This window comes from Triticum dicoccoides, chromosome 1B (assembly GCF_002162155.2).
Source record: "Triticum dicoccoides isolate Atlit2015 ecotype Zavitan chromosome 1B, WEW_v2.0, whole genome shotgun sequence".
NCBI lineage: Eukaryota > Viridiplantae > Streptophyta > Magnoliopsida > Poales > Poaceae > Triticum > Triticum dicoccoides.
Window position 1 is genome coordinate 585,772,361 of NC_041381.1, and position 8,173 is coordinate 585,780,533.

The window sequence follows — 8,173 nt, forward strand, 5'->3', positions numbered from 1 at the left end:
TTGAGTCATGAGGATTGCCCAACCAAACATGTCGACCTACACCTAGGTTACAAGTAAACTTGGCGAGATTATGAGCCTCAAAATTAAAGTTCCTACACACATGAATAAAGGAACTGGAAATAAAACAGTTGGAACGACTCATTATTTCATGTACTATGGCAGCATTTGGACCTCCTGTCCCCTTGATGATATCATTCACCTGCTACTTGACAGTCCGACGCCACACAAATATTTTGCACGGCAAGATCGTCTGCAAGTGCTAAAGCTTCACGGCAAGCATAAGTCTCCAGTATTAGAGGATCATTGATTCCTTCGAAGACCACGGCCGAAGATCCCAAATATAGACCCGTTTCGTCTCTACATATTGCCGCAACAGCTCCCCCATTATGCGATCTTGGGATAGCATCAGCAACATTAATTTTCACGGCGCCATTAGGAGGAGGTAACCATCGCTCGGGCTGGCAGATGTAGTTGCTCTTGCACCGCGGCGCTCCTGGCTATTAGCAAGTTGTCCCAGCTATGCAAAGTTATTTACAAAGAAGATTGTTTGTTGGGGGCTTTGAAAGATAGACTCATATACTGCCTTGCGTCTGGCATACCATATCGACCATAGGGTGACAACCATACGAGTGAAACTTGCTTGATCCAGTTCTAGCGCTTAGATGCCGATTTTTTTTTCATTTTTTTTGTCTGTGTTAGCGCCTACACAAGCGGCTTGCATTGTTGATGCTCTTAGAAGTAAGGCTAGACTACTTAAATGTATAATAACATGTATATGAACTAGTAATTCAATTCTGCAAATAATATGATAGGGGGGGGGGGGGCATTGGCCCCCTCGCGCTAGATAAACCCAGACTTCAAATCTGTGCAAGTGTTGGTTTGCCCATGCTGAGCCCAAGTGCAAATTCTTCTCCTGGCTCGCTCTCCATGGAAGAATCATCACTGCGGACATGCTGGCTCTGCGCGGTTGGCCACATGATCCTAGGTGTCTACTTTGCCTTCAGGAGCCGGAAAATGAAAATAACCTCAGCAAGGATTGCCCCTTCTCATTTGTGGTTTGGAACCAGACACATGGACGAGCGAGGGTTTACTGATTTTGGGCTACCTCCGTGAGCCAGGAAACGTCTTGGAATGGTGGGACATGATGCTTGCAAACCAATTAGTGTAGATGCGCCGGCGACACGGCGGGAGGATCATCTACACTTTATGGTCTATCTGGAAAGAACGAAATAGGCGCGTTTTCACAGGACTACGTCTGACGCACCATGAGGTTGCAATGTTCGCCTTGGAGGCAATTAAACAACGTGAGTTGGCTTTCGCTGAAGCCATGCCAACAGTGGGGATTGGCTAAGCTAGCATTGGATGTGTAGCGGTTTAGGCGGTTTTGCCCCGCTCCTAAAAAATGTGCGCCACTGTGTACACCGCGTTTTTCGCTCTCCTTCTATAAGAAAAGCCAGTGCTCCTATTGGTACCTCAAAAAAATATGTGTAAGTGGATTCTTTTGCAAATTGCTTGTGGCAGCATCTGCAATATGTTGTCCCCGACCATCCAATCAAAAAAAGTAAGGATGTTTTTAGCAGTCCAAGTGAAACTCTAGTATATCACCTATTCACATGTGAAAACTTGCAAAGGATGGTATCTACCTTTGCTGCTGCATGAGCAGCAGCAGCAAGAACTCTAATATGCATGCTATCACTAGACACGACACATGATGAGAGGTTAGAGTATCTACAGTTGGACCTCTCAAACCCGCCTCATACGTCTGAGCAGGCTGCCCGGTCACTGACTGGTCACGTTTTTTTGACCCAGATAGACGCCTCAAACGGGCCTCAAACGACCGGGCTGACCGGCACCCCTCATATCCAGCTCAAATATGGGGCGGATATGGGGACGCCCGCCACGTCGGTCTGACAGCGGGGTTTCACGCGAAAACGCCTAAAAACCCGGCGGTCCGACGGACGCCACGTCCGTCACCGCGGTGTGAACGCCATGTGGCGCAGCCCAAGTCCAAATCCGGCTATTTAAGCCGACCGGCGTCCCGCAACCCTAACCCATCCACCTCCCTCCTCTTCGTGCCGCTGGTCCGAGACCGTCAACCTCCCACCCTCTCCCGCTTCGGCGCTCTGCCCATGGTCCGACGCTCCGCCCACGCTCCGGCACTCCACCATAGTCTGGAGCAAGATCACCTAATATGTCATGCTGACGCCGGAGCGCCACTACGAGATCCAGCAGGAGATCCGGGCGAGGCAAGCCGCGTGCGCCGCCTGCATCGCTGTCGGGCTGCCTCTAGACTCGACGGAGCCGGAGGAGGAGGAGGAGGAGCAGCCGGGGAAAGAGGAGCAGGAGGCGATGGCTCCGATGGAGGTGGAGGATGTGGAGCTGTTGGGGAACGCAGTAATTTCAAAAAAAATCCTACAATCACGCAAGATCTATCTAGGAGAAGCATAGCAACGAGCGGGGAGAGTGTGTTGACGTATCCTCGAAGACCGAAAGCGGAAGCGTTATATCAACGCGGTTGATGTAGTTGTACGTCTTCACGATCCAACCGATCCTAGCACTGAACGTACGGCACCTCCGTGTTCAGCACACGTTCAACTCGATGCCGTCCCTCGTACTCTTGATCCAGTTGAGGCCGAGGGAGAGTCCCGTCAGCACGACGGCGTGGCGACGGTGATGATGAAGTTACCGACGTAGGGCTTCGCCTAAGCACTATGACAATATGACTGAGGCGTGTAACTGTCGAGGGGGGCACCGCACACGGCTAAGACAAATCTTGAAGTGCCTTTGGGGTGCCCCCTACACACGTATATAAAGGAGGGAGGAAGAGGAGACCGGCCCTAGAGGGGGCGCGCCAAGGGGGGGGGAGTCCTACTTGGACTCCCGGTCTAAGTAGGATTTGCCCCCCCCCCCCCTTTCCTATTCCAACTAGGAGAAGGAAGGGAAGGAGGAAGAGGGGAGAAGAAAGAAGGGGGGTGGCGCCCCCTCCTAGTCCACCTAGTCCAATTTGGACCAGCCCATGGGGGGGAGGGGTGCGCGCGGCCACCCCTTGAGGCCCTTCTCTCCTTTCCCGTATGGCACATTAAGGCCCACTATTTCCCCCGGCGAATTCCCGTAACTCTCCGGTACTCCGAAAAATACCCGAATCACTCGGAACCTTTACGATGTCCGAATATAGCCTTCCAATATATCGATCTTTACCTCTCGACCATTTCGAGACTCCTTGTCATGTCCGTGATCTCATCCGGGACTCCGAACAAACTTCGGTCATCAAATCACATAACTCATAATACAAATCGTCATCGAACGTTAAGCGTGCGGACCCTACGGGTTCGAGAACTACGTAGACATGATCGAGACACGTCTCCGGTCAATAACCAATAGTGGAAACTGGATGCTCATATTGGCTCCTACATATTCTACGAAGATCTTTATAGGTCAAACCGCATAACAACATACGTTGTTCCCTTTGTCATCGGTATGTTACTTGCCTGAGATTCGATCGTCCGTATCATCATACTTAGTTCAATCTCATTACCGACAAGTCCCTTTACTCGTTCCGTAATGCATCATCCTGCAACTAACTCATTAGTCACATTGCTTGCAAGGCTTATAGTGATGAGCATTACTGAGAGGGCCCAGAGATACCTCTCTGAAACACGGAGTGGCAAATCCTAATCTCGATCTATGCCAACCCAACAAATACCTTCGGAGACACCTGTAGAGCATCTTTATAATCACCCATTTATGTTGTGACGTTTGATAGCACACAAGGTGTTCCTCCGGTATTCGGGAGTTGCATAATCTCATAGTCTGAGGAACATGTATAAGTTATGAAGAAAGCAGTAGCAATGAAACTGTAACGATCATAATGCTAAGCTAATGAATGGGTCTTGTCCATCACATCATTCTCATAATGATGTGATCCCGTTCATCAAATGACAACACATGTCTATGGTTAGGAAACATAACCATCTTTAATAAACGAGCTAGTCAAGTAGAGGCATACTAGGGACACCTATGTTTTGTCTATGTATTCACACTTGTACAAAGTTTCAGGTTAATACAATTCTAGCATGAATAATAAACATTTATCATGAAATAAGGAAATAAATAATAACTTTATTATTGCCTCTAGGGCATATTTCCTTCAGTCTCCCACTTGCACTAGAGTCAATAATCTAGTGCACATCGCCATGTGATTTAACAGCAACAGTTCACATCACCATGTGATTAATACCCATAGTTCACATCGCCATGTGACCAACACTCAAAGGGTTTACTAGAGTCAATAATATAGTTCACATTGCTATGTGATTAACACCCAAAGAGTGATCATCCTTTTCTTGTAAGAGAAGTTTAGTCGACGGGTCTGCCACATTCAGAGCCGTATGTATTTTGCAAATTTTCTATGTCTACAATGCTCTGCACGGAGCTACTCTAGCTAATCGATCCCTCTTTCAATATGTATCCAGATTGAGACTTGGAGTCATCCGGATCAGTGTCAAAACTTGCATCGATGTAACACTTTACGATGAACTTTTTGTCACCTCCATAACCAAGAAACATGTCCTTATTCCATTAAGGATAATTTTGACCGTTGTCCAGTGATTCACTCCTGGATCACTATTGTACCCTCTTGCCAAACTCATGGTGAGGTACACAACAGATTTGGTACACATCATATCATACTTTTTAGAACCTATGACTGAGGCATAGGGAATGACTTTTCATTCTCTTTCTATTTTCTGTCGTGGTCGGGTTTTGAGTCTTTACTCAATTTCACACCTTGCAATACAGGCAAGAACTCCTTTGACTGTTCCATTTTGAACTACTTCAAAATCTTGTCAAGGCATGTACTCATTGAAAAACTTATCAAGTGTTTTGATCTATCTCTATAGATCTTGATGCTCAATATGTGAGCAGCTTCACCGAGGTCTTTCTTTGAAAAACTCCTTTCAAACACTCCTTTATGCTTTCCAGAAAATTCTACATCGTTTCTGATCAACAATATGTCATTCACATATACTTATCAGAAAGGCTGTAGTGCTCCCACTCACTTTCTTGTAAATACAGGCTTCATCGCAAGTCTGTATAAAACTATATGCTTTGATCAACTCATCAAAGTGTATATTCCAACTCTGGGATGCTCGCACCAGTCCATAGATGGATCGCCGGAGCTCGCACACTTTGTTAGCACCTTTAGGATTGACAAAACTTTCTTGTTGTATCATATACAACTCTTTTTTAAGAAATCCATTAAGGAATGCAGTTTTGACATCCATTTGCCAGATTTCATAAAACATGGCAATTGCTAACATGATTCGGACAGACTTAAGCACCGATACGAGTGAGAAAATCTCATCATAGTCAACACCTTGAACTTGTCGAAAACCTTTTGCGACAATTCGAGCTTTTGTAGATAGTAACACTACTATCAGCGTCAGTCTTCCTATTGAAGATCCATTTATTCTCATTGGCTCGTCGATCATAGGGCAAGTCAATCAAAGTCCATACTTTGTTTTCATACATGGATCCCATCTCATATTACATGGCCTCAAGCCATTTCGCGGAATCTGGGCTCATCATCGCATCCTCACAGTTCGTAGGTTCGTCATGGTCTAGTAACATGACTTCTAGAACAGGATTACTGTACCACTCTGGTGCGAACCATACTCTAGTTGACCTACGAAGTTCGGCATCAACTTGATCTAAAGTTTCATGATCATCATCATTAAGTTCCTCACTAATTGGTGTAGGCATCACTGGAACTGATTTCTGTGATGAACTACTTTCCAATTGGGGAGAAGGTACAATTACCTCATCAAGTTCTACTTTCCTCCCACTCACTTCTTTCGAGAGGAACTCCTTCTCTAGAAAGGATCCATTCTTAGCAACGAATATCTTGCCTTCGGATCTGTGATAGAAGGTGTACCCAACAGTCTCCTTTGGGTATACTATGAAGATGCATTTCTCCGATTTGGGTTCGAGCTTATTAGGTTGAAGCTTTTTCACATAAGCATCGCAGCCCCAAACTTTAAGAAACGACAACTTAGGTTTCTTGCAAAACCACAGTTCATACAGTGTCGTCTCAACGGATTTAGATGGTGCCCTATTTAACCTGAATGCAGCTGTCTCTAATGCATAATCCCAAAATGATAGTGGTAAATCGGTAAGAGACATCATAGATCGCACCATATCCAATAAAGTACGGTTACGATGTTCGGACACACCATTACGCTGTGGTGTTCCAGGTGGCATGAGTTGTGAAACTATTCCACATTGTTTCAAATGAAGACCAAACTCATAACTCAAATATTCACCTCCATGATCAGATCGTAGAAACTTTATTTTCTTGTTACGATGATTTTCCACTTCACTCCAAAATTCTTTGAACTTTTCAAATGTTTCAGACTTATGTTTCATCAAGTAGATATATCCATATCTGCTCAAATCATCTGTGAAGGTCAGAAAATAATGATACCTGCCACGAGCCTCAACACTCATCGGACCGCATACATCAGTATGTATTATTTCCAATAAGTCAGTTGCTCGCTCCATTGTTCCGGAGAACGGAGTCTTAGTCATCTTGCCTATAAGGCATAGTGATTCCAAAAGTCCATCAGCATGGAGTTTCTTCATACGCTATACACCAATATGACCTAAACAACAGTGCCACAAATAAGTTTGCACTACCATTTTAACTTTGCAATTTTTGGCTTCAATATTATGAATATGTGCATCACTACGATCGAGATTCAATAAACCATTTATATTGAGTGTATGACCGTAGAAGGTTTTATTCATGTAAATAGAACAACAATTATTCTTTGACTTAAATAAATGACTGTATTGCAATAAACATGATCCAATCATATTCATGCTCAATGCAAACACCAAGTAACATTTATTTTAGGCTCAACACTAATCCCGAAGGTAAAAGGAGTGTGCGATGGTGATCTTATCAACCTTGGAATTATTTCCAACACCCGTCGTCACCTTGTCCTTAACTAGTCTCTGTTCATTTTGCAACTCCTGTTTTGAGTTACTACTCATAGTAACTGAACCAATATCAAATACCGAGGGGTTGCTATAAACACTAGTAAAACACACATCAATACCATGTATATCAAATATACCTTTGTTCACTTTGCCATCCTTCTTATCCGCCAAGTATCTAGGGTAGTTACACTTTCAGTGACAATTTCCTTTGCAGTAGAAGCACTCAGTTTCAGGCTTGAGTCTAGCTTTGGGTTTCTTCACGGGAGTGGCAACTTGCTTGCCATTCTTCTTGAAGTTCCCTTTCTTCCCTTGTCATTTTACTTGAAATTAGTGGTCTTGTCAACCATCAACACTTGATGCTTTTCTTGATTTCTACCTTTGCTGATTTTAGCATCGCGAAGAGCTTGGGAATTTATTTATTTCATTGTCCCTTGCATATTATAGTTCATCACGAAGTTCTAGTAACTTGGTGATAGTGACTATAGAACACTATCAATCACTATATTATCTGTAAGATTAACTCCCACTTGATTCAAGCGATTGTAGTACCCAGACAATCTGAGCACATGCTCACTGGTTGAGCTATTCTCCTCCATCTTGTAGGCATAGTACTGTTAGAGGTCTCATACCTCTCGACATGGGCATGAGTCTGAAATACTAATTTCAACTCTTGGAACATCTTATATGCTCCATGACGTTCAAAAGTTTTTGAAGTCCCAGTTTTAAGCCATAAAAGCATGGTGCACTAAACTATCAAGTAGTCATCATATTGAGCTTGCCAAACATTCATAACATTTGCATATACTCCTGCAATAGGTCTGTCACCTAGCGGTGCATCAAGGACATAATTCTTCTGTGCAGCAATGAGGATAATCCTCAGATCACGGACCTAGTCCGCATCATTGCTACTATCATCTTTCAACTTAGTTTTCTCTTAGGAACATATCAAAAATAAAACAAGGGAGCTATACGCGAGCTATTGATCTACAACATAGATATGCAAATACTATCAGGACTAAGTTCATGATAAATTAAAGTTCAATTAATCATATTACTTAAGAACTCCCACTTAGATAGACATCCCTCTAATCATCTAGGTGATCACGTGATTCAAATCAACTAAACCATGTCCGATCATCACGTGAGATGGAGTAGTTTTCAATGGTGAACATCA